The sequence below is a fragment of the Psammomys obesus genome, unplaced genomic scaffold (assembly GCF_907164565.1).
Source record: "Psammomys obesus unplaced genomic scaffold, mPsaObe1.curated_primary_1811, whole genome shotgun sequence".
Classification (NCBI taxonomy): domain Eukaryota; kingdom Metazoa; phylum Chordata; class Mammalia; order Rodentia; family Muridae; genus Psammomys; species Psammomys obesus.
The window spans coordinates 33658283-33674855 of record NW_026585895.1 but is presented as its reverse complement, the minus strand read 5'-3'; the positions used below and the strand labels follow the sequence as shown (position 1 = coordinate 33674855).

The window sequence follows — 16573 nt, the reverse complement described above, 5'->3', positions numbered from 1 at the left end:
AACCTTCATATTGATTTCTAATATGGCTGTACAAGTTTGCATGCCCATGGGCAATGAAGGAGTGTTCCCCACGCTCCACATCTTCATGGACATGAGCAGTCATTTGTGGGTTTGATCGTACCCATTCTGACTTGTGTAAGATGGAATCTCAAAATCATTGAAGGTTAAGGATGTTGACCATTTTCTTAGGTGTTTCTCAGCTACTTGAGATGCCCCTGTTGAAAATTCTCTGTTTAGATCTGTACTTCATTTTTAACTTGATTAGTTTTTTGATACCTATTTTCTTGAGATTGTTGTATAGTTTGGATATTAGTCCTCTATTTGATGTGGAATTAGTAAAACTCTTTGTGTTCTGTGGAGTAGGGAAGAGGGATAGGGGAGGAAGAGAGAGGGAGGGTGGGACTAGGAGAAGATGAGGGGGAGGTCTACAACTGGGATACAGAGTAAATAGATTGTAAATAATAATATAAATTACTGTAAATGAAATTCAAGAACACATGGAAAAAGTTATCCAACTAGGCTTCATCCTAAATTCAGGTAGAGTTCAACATATGAAAATCTGACAGTGTATTCTACCATATAAGCAAACTGAAAGAAAAAAGCCACATGATCATCTTATTAGATGCTGAAAAAGCCTTTGACAAAATTCAACACCCCTTCATGATAAAAGCCTTGGAGAGATCAAGGATACAAGGGACGTAGTAAAACATAATGAAGGCAATTTACTGCAAGCCTATAGCCAACCCAATACTGATTGAAAGAGGAGAGAAAGAAAAGGGAATATACAAAGGATGAAAGCAGTTTGTTTTATTGCTTGCTTATCCTACAGTTGAAATTTTTGTTTGTTTGTTTCCTGTTACTGTTTTTTTTTTTTTTTTTTAATGATATGAGAGTGTACTAGGCAGTAGTAAGCATATTTACAATAGCCAACAAATACTAGGAAAGAGGAAAATCACTAGGGAGGTTTTGAGAAATCAAAAGCATGGCTGTCTGAGTCCTATTAAAATAATGACAAATACAAGTACACTTCCTAACAGAAAAAGTCACTACAATCATTTTAGTACATTGAATACATTTGCTAGCCCCCAGAATTCCAATTTTCTAAAGAATAAATTTGTATTTTCAAGAAAATCTACATTATTCTATTTTATTAAGAAAATAGAAGTAGTCCGTTCATTTTAAAAATATAACCTTAAATACTAAATAACAAGGTGATACATTATCTGGAAAAGAATATTTTACTTCAAGTTTTTCTTGGTGGTTACAAATGTTACTGTCTTTTCAGTATGATGGCCTCATCCCCTCAGTCAAGGAGATACATTGTTTTTTGTCTGTTTTTTATTAGAGTATTGTGTTGATAGCCTTAAGATAAATATTTTTAGTATACAACTTTTGCTTCATTTTTAGAGTACAGAATTGTGAAGCCAAACTTCAGCCACAACTTTGACCATGTGATCTTTTAAATGAAATGAGAAATGGAAGTTAATTGAAAGTAATTATACTATGTGGCTAAAAATAAATATGATAATTTGTTGAGTACAATGTCTGGCACATGAAAATACTCAAATACTCAAAACTGCTACTAGTGGATTTAAGAAGAGAATTTTTTTGTAATTAGTAGTGTTTCTGTTGTTTATGCTTTTATTTATCTAGAAATCTAAACTTTTTATTCAAAAATTGGAGCAGTAGTTAAAATGTTGATAGGTGTTCTAAAAGTTGTCATCTGTTGCTTTTATCACTTAGTAAAACAGAAATGCTTCAGGTTGTCAGTAGAGATTAATTTTCAGTGAACTATATCCATATGGCAATTTTAAATATAAAGAAGACATTCTTTTTTAATGTTGAATAAGCATAAAAATCAAATTATGTTCCTTAATTAGGAATACTCATATACTTATATTCAATTACTTTGCTTACAAAAAATGTCTGGAATATGACTAAGCACGAGATACTTCTTAAGCTCAGCTTTGAGAAAGTTATGTGTAAATAAAAGTGATATTCAGTTGTAATCATAGTCTAGATCAGTTCACTGAGGGTAGGGTGGTAAATTTTTAAATCAATTAAGTGCATTATTTGTTAATATTTGCATGTTTATTAGCCCATTATTTGTCCTTAACTTTATAGAGTTAGTAGATGAATAGCTGAAGATCAATTCTGCACACAGGCAAATAGAAAACATAAACATATATGTTAAATTACTCTTAAATTACTCTTAAGTTACTCAGTGCTTTCTTTTATATGTGCATGTGTATGTGAATGTTCATGTGGATGTACATATGTTCACCTATGTTCATATTCATGTATAGGCCCAAATTTGATATTGAGTGCCTTTCTTGATCTTACTCCGCTTATTTACTGAGACAGGAGCTCTCAGTGAACTGAGATCTTAAAAATTCCAACCACTCTAACTAGCCAGTTTTTATCAGCAATCCGATGGACCTCTACATAGGTTCTGGGACACAATCTGCAATCCTCACAAGTGTATAACAAGTACTCAATCCACTGAGCTTTCACCTCATTACTCAGGACTTTCTAGAAGGGGTTGTTTAAAATAAATAATGCTAAAGAGATTACTTTTTGATCTTAAACTTTCCATTTTTAAATATATTCTATTTTTTATGCCTTGTTGCTATGGAAACCTGGTGCTGTTTGTTCCGATATTCATTGTCTAAGACATGTTTCTCCACAGTTATATGGGAAGCAGAAAACATGCCCTTTCTCCATGTATTTGGTTGCCTCTGCCGAATGAGAAATTGAGAATGTTTCAGATTCCCATCCCTTCTCAGATAAGACCCTCAGGATGCTTTTACTTCTCTGTACCTGCTTTGAACGCCTCACTTTTACTCAGAGTTCAGTTCTTTTGATTCTCGATTTATTAGCTTTTTCCCTTACCATATCTCTTCTATTTTAAGAATCTGTGCTTAGCCACTTTATTACAAATACACAATCAAACACTCAGAACTTGGCTGAAGCCGCCAAATTCTACTGCTTGCTGGTTCTGGAACATAACCCCTTTGTTCAAATACATTTTAACCTACTTTCTGTTTTGATGGTTTCTTTCATTGCCTAAGCTTGGCTTTCATGGTACTTGCTCTGTAGACCATGCTGGCCTTGAACTCAGATCCACCTGCCTCTGCCTCCTGAGCTCTGGAATTAAAGATGTGCAACACCACACCAGGATCTAATCTTTTCTTCAATTTCTTCTCACAAGTTGGAAGTTTAGCTGAGTAGGATCTTGTCCTGAGTTCACCACTCTTTTATTCTATTTAACATCAGGCTTTTCTTTAGTCTGCTAAATCTCCTTGAAAACAGGGTTTAGCCAAATTCTACTTTCTGGTGCTCCCTTTCTCTTCAAAGTGTGTGTGTGTGTGTGTGTGTGTGTGTGTGTGTGTGTGTATTTTTTTTCCTTTGCTCGGCTTGCTCTTGTTTCATTATAGATATATTCTTAAGAGTGAACACTAAAAACCAAAAGACAGGGTCAATACTACGCTGCTTTAAAATTTCCTTTGCCAATTCAGCTAATCCAGAACTCTTCAATTTAGCTTCAGGCAGACTTTTCAGACAAAGGCAAAAAGGAACTAAATTCTTCACCAAACTCTGCAACCTCTCAAGCCTAGGCTCTGCAATTCAAATCACACTCAGCACCAATGAATTTGGAGCTCCTACTAGTATGGCCCATTAAGCTACACTTTACGCTTTCTACTGCTTTCCTAAACCCATGTTCCAAGTTTGAATTCCTCCATACACAAGCATGTGCATCAACATGTACAATACCCCAGTTCCTGGTTCCAACGTCTGTCTTAAGATTTCTATTGCTATGAAGAGACACTAAGACCATGACAACTCTTATAAAGGAAAGCATTTAATTGGGATGGTGTACAGTTTCAAAGGTTTAGCACAGTATCCTCTTGACAGGAAGTACGGTGGCATGCAGGTCAACTTGGTGCTGGAGAAGGGGCTGACAGTTCTCCATTTTGATCTGAAGGCAGAAGGGAGTTAAGGAGACACACTTCCTCCAACAAAGCCACACCTGTAATAGAATTACTCCCTAATGGCCTTTGGGGCCATTTCCATGGGTACTACCACAAGGAGTGATCTAATCTCAGTTTTTCTATGTTCAAAACTGCCTTTTAATCAGCAACTTATTTGGGCAAAGGATAGTTTGGTGGCCCTTAATTGGTTTCTTTTTCCTGTCAGCATTCTGATGTCTTTTAACTTCACATTAAAGTAAAATGTCATTCTGCTTTTTTTTTTCTTTTGTATATGACTTGTTCTTTCTAAAAATTCATAACATTTTCTGTCATTATAGAAATTTTACTAAAAGGTGTCTGATTATCTACCTTATTCTAACCAATCTACATGGACTCCAGTAAGACCTTTCATTCACATATTTTAATCTTCTTCAAATGAAGAAGGTTTGCTTTTGTTATTTCTTCCTTCCTAATCTCTATTATATTTTCTTTCTCATACGTAGATCTTTAATTTTTAGGAAAGATCTTTCTTCATTCTATTTTCTAAGTCTTTTCCCTGAAGATTTCCTATTCTGTATGTTTTCTTCATATTTTGAGGTATTCCTTTCATTTTGTGTTAAATGCTAATAATTGTGGTCTATATATTAATTTTTAGTTCCTCAGTTATTCTAATTAAAAATCCCATTTTAAATTTCAGAATACGTTTTAAAGCTGAGTCTGTCTGACTGTCAGGTTAAGCCACTCTGCCGCTCTTTGCACTCTACATGCATATAGCCCCTCCTCGTTCCTTTTCTGTTTTCCTTCTTATGCATCCTTCTCACTTGCTGTTAAAAATGTGCCTTTTCTTCACAGCCCATTCTATAAGTCCGCGTCATGTGATGTAATGAATGGTGATTTTTTTTTCATAGAACACTGAACCTCTGTCCTTTCCCTACTTCCCTATTCACTTTCAGACTGTGAGAAACAGTAGCTGCTGTTACTAACTGAGCTTTAGTGTTACATATGCTTCCTAAATTATCAATTAGAAAATATTCTCTCTGCAAAAATGTTATTTGAGGTAACAAACCTTTCAGTCCCACAATAGCTAAGGATGTGACTCAGTCGCGTAGCTCTTACCTAGCATGCCACACTTAGTAAGCCTTGTGTTCAGTCCCAGCACCACAAAGTGGGATAGGATGTCTCAGTGAAAAAGTGACACAGAGAAATTAAAAGAATTTGGCCAGATTCAAAATGGAGATAATGTATTGAAACCCAGTTCTTTATCCTTTATTCAGAATTTTTTTAACCATGTCATTTGGAACCTGCAACTTAGATATTATCCTTTGGGCATTATATTTTCCTGTGTATAATAATAGTCACTGTTTAGTTTGACTTTTAAAAACAAATTTATTTTTATGTATTTAAATTGAAAACATTATCTACCATTTATAAATGTGGTATTAAGTAGGTAGATTGATCAAGACAAAAGTACATAAAAGAATTCATTTTAAGGCATTAGACTTAAGTAATAGGCTTAAATATTTGACTACTTTGTGAGTGTATTTAGATTTTTTTTCATCCCATATGAAAATAATTAACTGTTGACAAATTTTTAATCTTCTGGGGAATTACTCAAATGCTATTTTAAATTCTGCAAATTAGGAAAGCTGATCTCATGATACCTCATAATTTTTCCTTGTACTATAGTTAGCTAAATCAGTACTATTTAGAATTTGAATTTTAAAATGCTTTCCTATCCAAAGTACTTTTATCCTAATGCATTTTCATGTAAGTGGGATGTGAAATTATGCCTAACATATTTTGAAAAATCTATGGAAATGTCTTAAATAATTTGAACATTATTAATGATAATGCATTTTAAAATAGACACATTTAAAAGTATAATTTAATTTAATTATAGAATAATTTTGGGTTGTTCAGTTTTTAGTTGAAAAATAATTATATATTTTTATAGAGTATACCTTGTTGTTTTGATTTGTGTATACATTGTAGAATGATTAAATCTAGCCAATTAGCATATCTTTCAGCTCCCTAATAAATATTTTTATAGTAATGATATTTAAAAATTGCTCAGCAATTTAAATATATTTGAAGAACAGTATTAATGATGGTCAGTATGCAATACAATGGAGCACTGAAACTTACCTTCCCGTTTAACCTGAACTTTGAACTCTTTAGTCAGCATCCTCTTCCTTATTTCTCCTGCACCTGAGCTTCTATCTAGTCTCTGGTGACCACCTTTTCACTGTTTCCATGAGATTCAACGCGAGTGAGATTCAACTTTCTTATTTCTTGGTTTTTGTTTTTGTCATGTCTTTCAGGACCCATTCATGTTGTCATAAAGGTTAGAATTTTTTCATTATAAGAACATACAATGTTTCATTCTATATCTGTAACACGTTTTTTTTTTTTTTTTCTAAATTAATCGTTCATTGGTGGACACTGAGATTGCTTTCAAATCTTACCCGTGTGAATAATGCTGAAATGCACATGAGGGTACCAATCATTCCTCAACATAACTGCTTTTAGCTCTTTACCATACATTTTAGCTCAGCAAGACTTCTGGATGGTACTCTAAATTCTATCTTTAAGGTGTTTTATGCTTCTTTGATAGGTGATTTCTTTATATTTCAGATGTCTTACTACATTTCCACCAACAAGGTACGCTTGTTCATTTCCTCCGAATCTTTTCTTGTCATTGACATTTTGAAATAACTTTTCTGGAACAATTTTATATCTTCTATTGTTATAATTCACATTAACATCAGCTATAATTTTTTTCAATCTAGTAATAGGACCATAGGCTATCAAAGTGTGTAGATTATTTAATGACTCTTCATGCTTATTACATGTCTGGATATCAACATGCAGATGTGAAAGGGAATTGTCCTCCTTTGGTTTTTGTTGCTATGATTTTATAAACACTTAGCAACAGGTAAGTTCGGGAAGTAGAGGGTTTATTTAGCTTACATATCTTGATCATATATGGTCACTCATGGAAGACAGGGCAGGAACACAAGCACAAGCAGAGACAAAGCTCATGAGGGAAAGTTGCTTACTGGTTTGCTCAGCCTGGCTTTCTCAGCCTTCTTACCCATACCACCCAAGACCACTTACCCTAGAATGGCAACAGTCATAATGCTTGGACCCTCCCATGTCAATCATTACTGAAAATATATGCCCCCACAGACTTGTCTATAGGCAATCCTAGGGAAGCTTTCTAAATTAAGTTTCCCTCTTCCTAGATAACTCTAATTTGTGTCAAGTTGATAAAACTAACCAGCATGGGGACATTTTAAAAAGCTTTATTCAACTACGAGTCAGTGCTACATGGAATTTCAAATCTCTTAGTGTCCCTGCTCACAGAGCATTTGTTTTGAAAACCAACCATGGATGTAATGTCATGAATGTTGATTGTGTGTGGAGTCACAAGTTGGTATGGTCCTTTTCTGTCCTCAACCTTTTGTGTAGGAACAATTCTGTCCCAGCTTAGGATGTAAAAGAGGAACATGGGGGAATTGTGAAGTAGGAAAAATAACTCTTAATAATACCATCTTGATAGTCAGAGATGGTATCCCATTTTGGTTTTGTTTGCATTTTCTTGGTAACAGATTGTTATTGTTTTTCTTTATTTGTTTGCCATTCCCATCTTGTCTTTTGAGAAATTCATATTTACATCCTACGCTTATTTCTAGTGATATTAGTTATCTATGTATTTTGGGTACTAGCTTATTTTTCACCTGTATGACTATTTCCTCCTAGTCAATAGGTTGTCTATTACATTCTTTCTTATGTCACGTTTTTAGTTGATACAGTTCTTTCTGTCAGTTTTCCTTTTATTCCTTGTGGTTTGAGAGTCCTAAGAAATCATTTTCCTGAAACAATGTTGTGGACTACATAGGATTATTATAGCAGGCGTTATGTTTAGTTCTCTTGCCCACTTGCAGTTCATTTCTATACATGATATAAGATAAAAGTACGATTTCAGTCTTCTCCGTGGCACTGTCCAAAGCCATTTATTGAAACTACACTTTTTCCATTGTACATATTTGACACCTCTGTTGAAAATCAATTGACAACAAATGTTTATTTGGGGGGTTTTCTATCCTATTAGTCAATCTTTCTCTTTTTGTAACTTAATTTTTATTATAATAACTTTATATTTTGAAATAAAATATCATGCAGAGGCAAAGTCTTACCCACTGAATTCCTTTTGGTACTTTATGCTCAATATGAATGAGTGTTCAATAATCAACTCTAAAGTTGTCCAGTAATTTAAGGAATGCTTTCAACATTAAATCAAACAGACAGACAAAAACTATATAATAAAATCATGAGGAAAATGACAATGAAAGTAGCCATAATATTAAATACAAAATAGACAGAAAAGAAATGAACACGGTTCGAGGAAATAGTCTGTAATTAATATTCTGAAAGAATTAGTACAAAATATTGTTATCATAAATAAATAATAATAATAAATAAATAACAACTAAAATAATATTACTTAAGAGTTTTTAATTGTAGGTCAGATATTTTAATTTGAAAATATAGCAAATAAATAACACAATAGGAAAATAAAATAAACTAAAATTAATTGTAGTGCACTCCCAAGAAAATTGAATAAGCAAAGAATTAAAATGAAAAATTCAAAATAACCTAAGAGTCTTTACCGAGGCTTATCACATTGAACATATGGGTCTCAAAAGAAAAAGAACACTGAAGCAAGGGAAGAGAAAAACAATAAAATGTCAATAAAGAATTAATTGGAGAGTGCTTTGACAAGGAGAATAAAGTTTCTGTCTTAAGGAGATTGAACATGACAAGGAAATACAGAGTTTCAGTATGTCAGGAATAAAGAACTTGCAGGAACTTCGTGAGGGACACGGAATGGGGCCACTGATATTTGAGAAGCATGATGGCAGTGGGCCTTGTAGAGTTCTTGAAGGTGTTGGCCACATGCAACAATTGACAGTCACGGTAATAGACCACAGAGAACACTCGCTCCCACCCTCAAGTGTTTGTTTGTTTTCCATGGAGTACTTACTTAAGAAGCTACTAAACAACATTCATAGAAAAATTCGAGTTAGTCAAAAAAGAAAAATACACTTCAATTGAACAATATACCACATTCAGAAAGGGCAAAAAATGTGTCTGATTTAACAAGGCAAAGAAAGCTGTTCCGTATTAGATCCTACAAGCAAGCCATTTCAAGTCAAAAGATTTTTTTCAGGAACCAGTGGGGATGGTTTTTATGTATATATACATATATAAATGTATATATTTGTGAATTTATTATTTTAGCATATATATGCTGTATAAATGTATAATATTTACATTATATATTTATAATGCAACTACTATTGGTGTTGCAAGACAGACACATTAAAAATTACAATGTAAATAAACCGGGAATATAAATGGCATTGTTTTAATTCATTTCTTGATCTTCAATATTTACAAACAACCATTACTGAACTACAGCCATCCATTTAACCCCAAATTTTAACAGTATTTTAAAAATGTAAGATATGAATACGGGACATGTACTGATTCACAATTTTGAAACATTGTTGATAAGTGAAGAAAGAAAAGCTGATAAATGAAGAGAGAAACACAGTAAGTATCAAGAACAATTATAAAATTAATGCTAGATAGAAAAGCCAAAACAGATGAAAACAGTTGCCTCTTGGGACACAGGCAATAGAGATGGATGGGGTAAAAGGCCTTAGTCTTCACTTTTCAGTACTTTAGTTCACGTTAAATGAATTTTAGAAGTATTGCAGCTGTTGGGGGTAATGGTGCATGCCTATAATGTTAGCACTTGGAGACTTAAGAAAAAACTTTTTGAGTTTAAAGCTATTTGGACTATGTAGTAAGACTCTACCTCCATAATAATGAATAAAGCAATATTCTTTCTTTTGTGAAATCAAGATATTGTAGTTTATCGATTTAGTATATAGTAAAAGTAGCAAGGAAGTGCATTAGTGAATATCTCTGCTATATGTGTTATCTAATTAATTGATACCATCTTATAATTTATATTTTTATTACTGTTGGTCATACTCAAAATACTCCTTTTTTTACTTGTTTTAGGTTTATTTTATTTAGTGTGGGTTGTGTTTTGCTTGAGTCTAAGTATGTGTACTACATGTATGCCTGGTGCTCGCAGAGACCAGAGTGTTATCAGTGCCCTGGAACTGGAGTCATGGATGATTATGAGCTATTTTGTAGGTAGTAGGATTGAAAATGGAGCATTGTCAGGAACAACAACATTCTTAGCTTCTCAGCCTTCTCTCAAGCCCCCTAGTTATTCTAGATTTTAGTAATTTAAGTTTTTCTTTTTATCAGTCTAGCTAAAGAGTTTCCAAATTATCTACTTTGGCTCGTTTCCTTTTGTGTTTCACCTATTTATATTCTGAATTTTACTTTTCTTTACTCTTTCATGATATTTTATTTGGATTTTATTGAATTCATTTTCTTAATTCTTTTAGAGCAAATTGTTCCTATTTCTCTCAAGATGCTTTATTTGACCTGTTGATTATTTATGAATATTGTTAAATTTTCACATGTGTGAATGTCCATATGCACTTGAAAAGAATGGTATTTCAATTAGATCTCTGTTGCTATGATAAACACAGACCAAAAAAAATTTGGGTTTTTTTCAGTTTTTAAAAATGTATTTATATTTTTAAAAATTAAAAATTATATTTATTTTTATAAATTTTATAAATTTATTTAAATTTTTATAAATTATTCACTTTGTATTCTGCTGTAGCCCCCTTCCTCATTCCTTCCCACCCAATCCTAACCTCTCTCCCTCATCTCTTCCCATGTTCCTCCCCAAGACCACTAAAAGGGGAGGTCCTCCTCCCCTTCCCTCTGACCTTAGCCTATCAGGTCTCATCAGGAGTGGCTGCATTCTTTTCCTCTGTGGCCTGGCATGGCTTGCTCCCCCCTCAGGGGGAGGTAATCAAAGAGCCAGCCACTGAGTTCATGTCAGAGACAGTTCCTGTTCTCATTACTAGGGAACCCACATGGACACTGAGCTGCCATGGGCTACATCTGTGCAGGGGTTCTAGGTTATACCTGTGTATGGGCCTTGGTTGGAGTATCTGTCTCAGAAAAGACCCCTGTGCCCAGAATCTTTTGATCTGCTGTTCTCCTTATGGAGCTCTTGTCCCTTCCAGGTCTTTCTCTCTCCCCCTTCTTTCATAAGATTCCCTGCACTCTGCCCAAAGTTTGGCTATGATTCTCAGCATTCTTTTGATACCTTGCTGAGTAAAGTCTTTGAACCACCCTCTGTGGTAGGCTTCTGTCCTGTTGCCTGTTTTCTCCCGCTTCTGATGTCTATCCCCTTTGCCTTTCTGCATGAGAATTTATCATCTTACCCAGGGTCCTCCTCCTTCCAATGCAATTTTTTTTCACACTTCCCAGTCCATCTCCCAGGAAAGACAAGGTAGAAACTGAAGAAGAGACCAAGGAAGAATGCTGCTTACTATCTTACTTCCTTTGGCTTTGTTTTCCCTGGCTTGCTCAGCTACTTTTTTTTTCTTTTTTTCTTTTTTCCTTTTTCTTCTTAACCAGTGTTGGCCCACCTGCCTAGCAATCATGAAAATGTCCCACAAACATGCCCACAGGCCAGTCTGATGGAAGCAGTTGATGTTTCCTCGAGTGTATTGATAAGTGAAGTTAATTATGACCAATGGTTTTACACCCTTGTTAGACAGAGTATTCTATATATGTACAATGCCTATTTGGCTTATTACTCTGCTCCTGTCTTCTGTTTTCCTGCTTAGTTATATCATTCATGATTAAAAGATTAGCCAAGTCACTAATTATTGTCTAATTTCTCTTCAGTTGTATGAGTTCTGGGACTTTTTAAGTTTGTGTTTGTACCTAAATAGGTTTGTCTTCCTGATATTTTCATTATTAAAAATAATCTTGATCTTGATTAAAAATTCTTGTTCTATAAAAGCATCTTCTCCATCTCTCTTGTTTTTTCTGTCTTTGAATGAAAGGTGTATCAGTAGCTGGGTGTGGTGCTACAAGCCTTTAATTCCAACACTGCAGAGGCAGAAGCAGGCTGATGTTCATATATGGGTGTGTGTCTGTGTATGCATGCCTGTGCCTGTGTATTATAAACCTGTATTTCTTGTTGTTGTTGTTCTTTGTATGAGTTATTTTGCTTCAGACTTCCTGTAACCCAGTTAGGCCTTGAACTTACTATGTAGCTGAGGCTGGCCTTGCATTCCTAATGCCCCAACTATACCTCTCCTAGTGAGATTATAATCATGTACTACAATTTCTGGCCTGGGCTGGGCCCTCTGTATCTCTTTAAAATTTTAAAGCACATTTTGTCTGATACTAAGAAAGTTATATTAGCTCATTTTTTGGTTTAATTTAAATGATACTTTTTGTTTACTTTTTAATTTTGATATTTTGTGTTCTTGTACTGTGTGTATATGTGTATGTATATATACACATACTATGGATAGTATGTAATTGGGTCAGGTATATTTTCCATTCTGCCAGTTGTTATTCTGTGATCAAATTTGTTGATAATTGGTATTTGGGTAGGAATTAAATCTCCCATATTGCTGTTTGCTTTCTGTGTCTGTCTTTCTATCTCTAGTCCACTAGCACTACTAGCTGTTTTTTGTTTCATTTGGTTTTGGTTTTATTTCTAAATGGTGTTTGAGGATTCTATGTAAAACCCCATAGTAAAAATGAAAGAAAATATGTACATACTATGACACCTTTTCATTGTTTAGAGAAAACCTAAATGTGGAATTTTAAGAGTAATTGCAGTAGGTAAAAGCAAAGAATCCATGAAAACCTTAAAATCACTATTTCTAAAGACCATTTTGTATATCATTAAATGCCAACTGAGCTTAACTTTTGGTTAAAGGAAAAGAAAGTAAATCTTTTCATATACTCTGATTCTTAGACAAAGAAACAAAGATACTCTTTGTCATCCCAAAGCTATTCCATAATTTTTTTAACTTTGTGATAGGGCCCTCTGTGGGTCTGGCTGGCTTAGAACTAACTATGTAGACCAGATTGGCCTCAATCTCACAAAACTCTACCTGCCTCTGCTTCCCAAATGCTAGGGTTAAAGGTGTGTGCCATTATGTCCAGAAGTCCTTTCTCTTTGATGACTTTTTAAAGGCAAGTTGTAAAAATATTTTAACAGATAATATTATAAAGTGTCTGTGCTGATAGGGTATTGTTATAGAGAGGAAATTCAACACACCTGGATTGCACAGTGCTGCACATTTGGAGGTTGATGCATAGTGGCACACTCACTAAAAACAGAGCAAAAGACTCAGGTGAGCCGGTGGGTAGAGTGTTTCCTGTGCATTATGAGAACTTTACTTTGTATTGTGAAAGCCTGGTGCATTTCTATGGAACTGTAACCAAGTGGGGCAGAATGTTGTAGAAGCTGGCCTGACAGTAGTCTACCAGAAGTGAGGCTTTGGGTTCAGTGAAAGACCCTGTGTCAAATAAATACTTAAGTAAATGAATGGAGAAGCAATCAAGGAAACCTCTGGCCTCCACATGAGTACGCACATACACACGCAAAGGCATTAATGATCCTTTTTTTTAATAAAAATAGATATAATGTAAATATATGTACTCATCTGCATTTTTACCTGAATGCCAGAAGAGGGCATCAGATCATATTATAGATGGTTGTGAGCTATCATGTGGTTTCTGGGAATCAAACTCAGGACCTCTGTAAGAGCATGCATGTTAACCACTGAGTATCTCTCCAGCCCCTAATGATTCCTTCTTAAACATAGCTATTCATTCTGTACTTAATTAGTTCTATTCTTCCAGTAAGTCTACTGACTTAAATAATTTATATCAGAAAAACACCTGGAATAACCAATAACATGGGTTTGTTGAACTGTAAACTAATCTTTTTTAATTAATTAATTTTTTATTGATTACAGTTTATTCACTTTTCTATCCCAGCTGTAGCCCCTACCCTCGTCCCCTCCCAATCTCACCCTTCCTCCATCTTCTCCTCACATGCCCCTCCCCAAGTCCACTGATAGGGGTGGTCCTCCTCCCCTTCCGTCTGACCCTACCCTATCAGGTCTTATCAGGACTGGCTGCATTGTCTTCCTTTGTGGCCTGGTAAGGCTGCTCCCCTTCAGGGGGAGGTGATCAAAGAGCCAGCCACTGAGTTCATGTCAGAGATAGCCTTACTAGGGGGCCAACTTGGACACTGAGGTGCCATGGACTGCATTTGTGTAGGGGTTCTAGGTTATCTCCAAGCATGGTCCTCGGTTGAAGTTATCAGTCTCAGAAAAGACCCCTGTGCCCAGATTTCTTGGTTCTGTTGGTCTCCTTGTAGAGTTCCTGTCCCCTCCAGGTCTTTCTGTCTCCCCCTTCTTTTATAAGATTCCCTGCACTATGCCCAAAGTTTGGCTATGAGTAAACTAATCTTTTTAAAAAATAGTTTTTAAATTCTCTAAAGAATTGTTCAACTGCATACAAACAATGAAGACATCAAAAATGTCTTTTTATTTTTATGTCTTTTTGTCTAGTAAGGTGGACCAGGAGCCTTATTCAAAGGTATTTTCTTCTTCATGCAAACAGCAGTCATAGTTAATGTTGAGTTAGTAAAGTTTATTGCAGTTAGCACTTTCAGTTCAATTACTTCTTTTAACAATGATATTGACCCAGTTTGAAGGTTTGAGCGTTCTTTGATAATCTTTGAACAATCAGAAGGCAACCATGCATTATTGTTGTTACTTGAGAACAAAATTTTTCCTTATACCAGCAAGGAAAAAATTACTTCTTCAAATGCAACAGCAAACAAAATCCTACCCTCTTCTAGTAGCTATGGTGCAATTACTACTTATAGTTGGTACTTTGTGATACCTCATGAGAAAAGATTCATCAAGGATAAGATCCAAAACAAGAGGGTCAGTCAAAATTCTGCTGTAAACTCCTTGGTCTTAGGATCCATGCAAGCTTTGGTGTCTTCACCATCTGGCCATGTCCTTGATCTCAGAACCTCTTTAAACTGTAACCTTCCGTAAAGATGTCTTATAGTCATGACTAATGCCAAAGCTGGAAGGACCTCTGTAAAGTATATTTTAATCCAGGAAGACAATTTGCCACATCAAACTCAGACTTTCAACTGTTAGAAACAGCTGAAAAAATAGTATCCATCTTCATACTGACAGGCAAATGAGTGTGCAATACTTAGAATGGATTGAGATGCTTCTCTGGTGGTTTCTTTGCTTGCTGTGCAAGGCTGAGTAAAAGATCACCTGCATGGAGGAAGTAACAGCCCACGCCCTTATACCTGTAATTATAAGACCAATAGTTTCATGTAATAGGTGTCCATAGGCACCATATGGGAAGAGAGAGAACTGTGAGTAGGTTTGTAAGTGCTCACATTGCTACTTTCCAAATTCTGAGGTGACTTTGGATGACTAGCTAAGGGTTCTTTAGTAAATATTAATTGTCCAGGTCTTTTCAATAAAATGAAACCTAACATATGGAAAACCAGACTGTATCCCTGTATCATAGGCCTCTTGAATTTTTCCCTAGTGTTACCAGAAAAACGGTCATTGTGACATCATTTCTAAGACCTGTTGAGTCACGTTGCCTCCAATTTTCTTACACAGGGTCTCTGACTGAAGCAGAAGCCCAGATTGGCTAGACTGGCTAGCCAGATCTTGACTGTATCTTCCTCTCCAGTGCTGAGATTGAAAGCAAGCGCTGCCACAGGTAGCTTTTTTTTTTTTTTTTTTTTTTTAGTTTTTCAATTCAGTATATATTATGAAGCAAGATGAGATTTTACATATTTTTTATTTTTTTAATATTAGTTACAGTTTGTTAACTTTGTATCCCTGCTATATCCCACTCCCTCTTTCCCTCCCAATCCTACCCTCCCACCCTCATCTGCTCCCTGCCCCTTTCCAAGTCCACTGATAGGGGAGAACCTCCTTCCCTTTCATCTGATACTTGTTTATCAGGTATCTGTAGGACTGGCTGCAAAGTCCTCCTCTGTGGCCTAGCAGGACTGCTCCTCCTTGGGGGGGGGGGGGGGGGGGGGACAAAGAGCCAGCCATTGAGCTCATGTCAGAAATAGTCCCTGTTCCACTATTAGGGTACCCACTTGGATACTGAGCTGCCAAGGGCTACATCTGAGCAGAGGTTCTAGGTTACATCCATCCATGGTCCTTGTTTGGAGAAACAGTCTCATAAAAGACCCCTGTGCCCAGATAGATTTGGTCCTTGTGGAGCTCCTGTCCTCTCCAGGTCCTATTAACTCCCCTCCTTTTGTTATGATCCCCTGCACTCAGCCGAAGGTTTGGCAATGCGGGTGCTGAGAATCTTAATGGAGATACTTAGGCCTGCACGGCAAGGTCTTTCCTCGCAGTGCCATCTCTCCAGCCCTCAGTTGTCATTTCTTTTGCTGCATGTTTTAGAATTACTTTTCTGCTGCTTTCCCTTGTGATGCTAATTAACATCAGTCCTTAAAATCTTTTATCCTCCTTTCTTCCTTCCTTTCTTTCCCTTCCTTCCTTCCTTCCTTCCTTCCTTCCTTCCTTCCTTCCTTCCTTCCTTCCTTC

At 35.6% G+C, this 16573-nt stretch overlaps 1 long non-coding RNA gene across 3 annotated transcripts in view; it reads left to right on the top strand.

Annotated features, from left to right (window-relative positions):
- LOC129671406 (uncharacterized) overlaps positions 1-16573 on the top strand; it is a 147152-nt gene that overhangs the window by 95951 nt on the left and 34628 nt on the right. Inside the window, exon 2 of one of the 3 annotated variants that reach the window (XR_008719347.1) lies at positions 15623-15725. The exons of the other annotated variants lie outside the window; for them this stretch is intronic. This is a non-coding gene — a long non-coding RNA (uncharacterized LOC129671406). The remainder of the gene's footprint in view (positions 1-15622; positions 15726-16573) is intronic. 3 annotated transcript variants of the gene reach the window in all.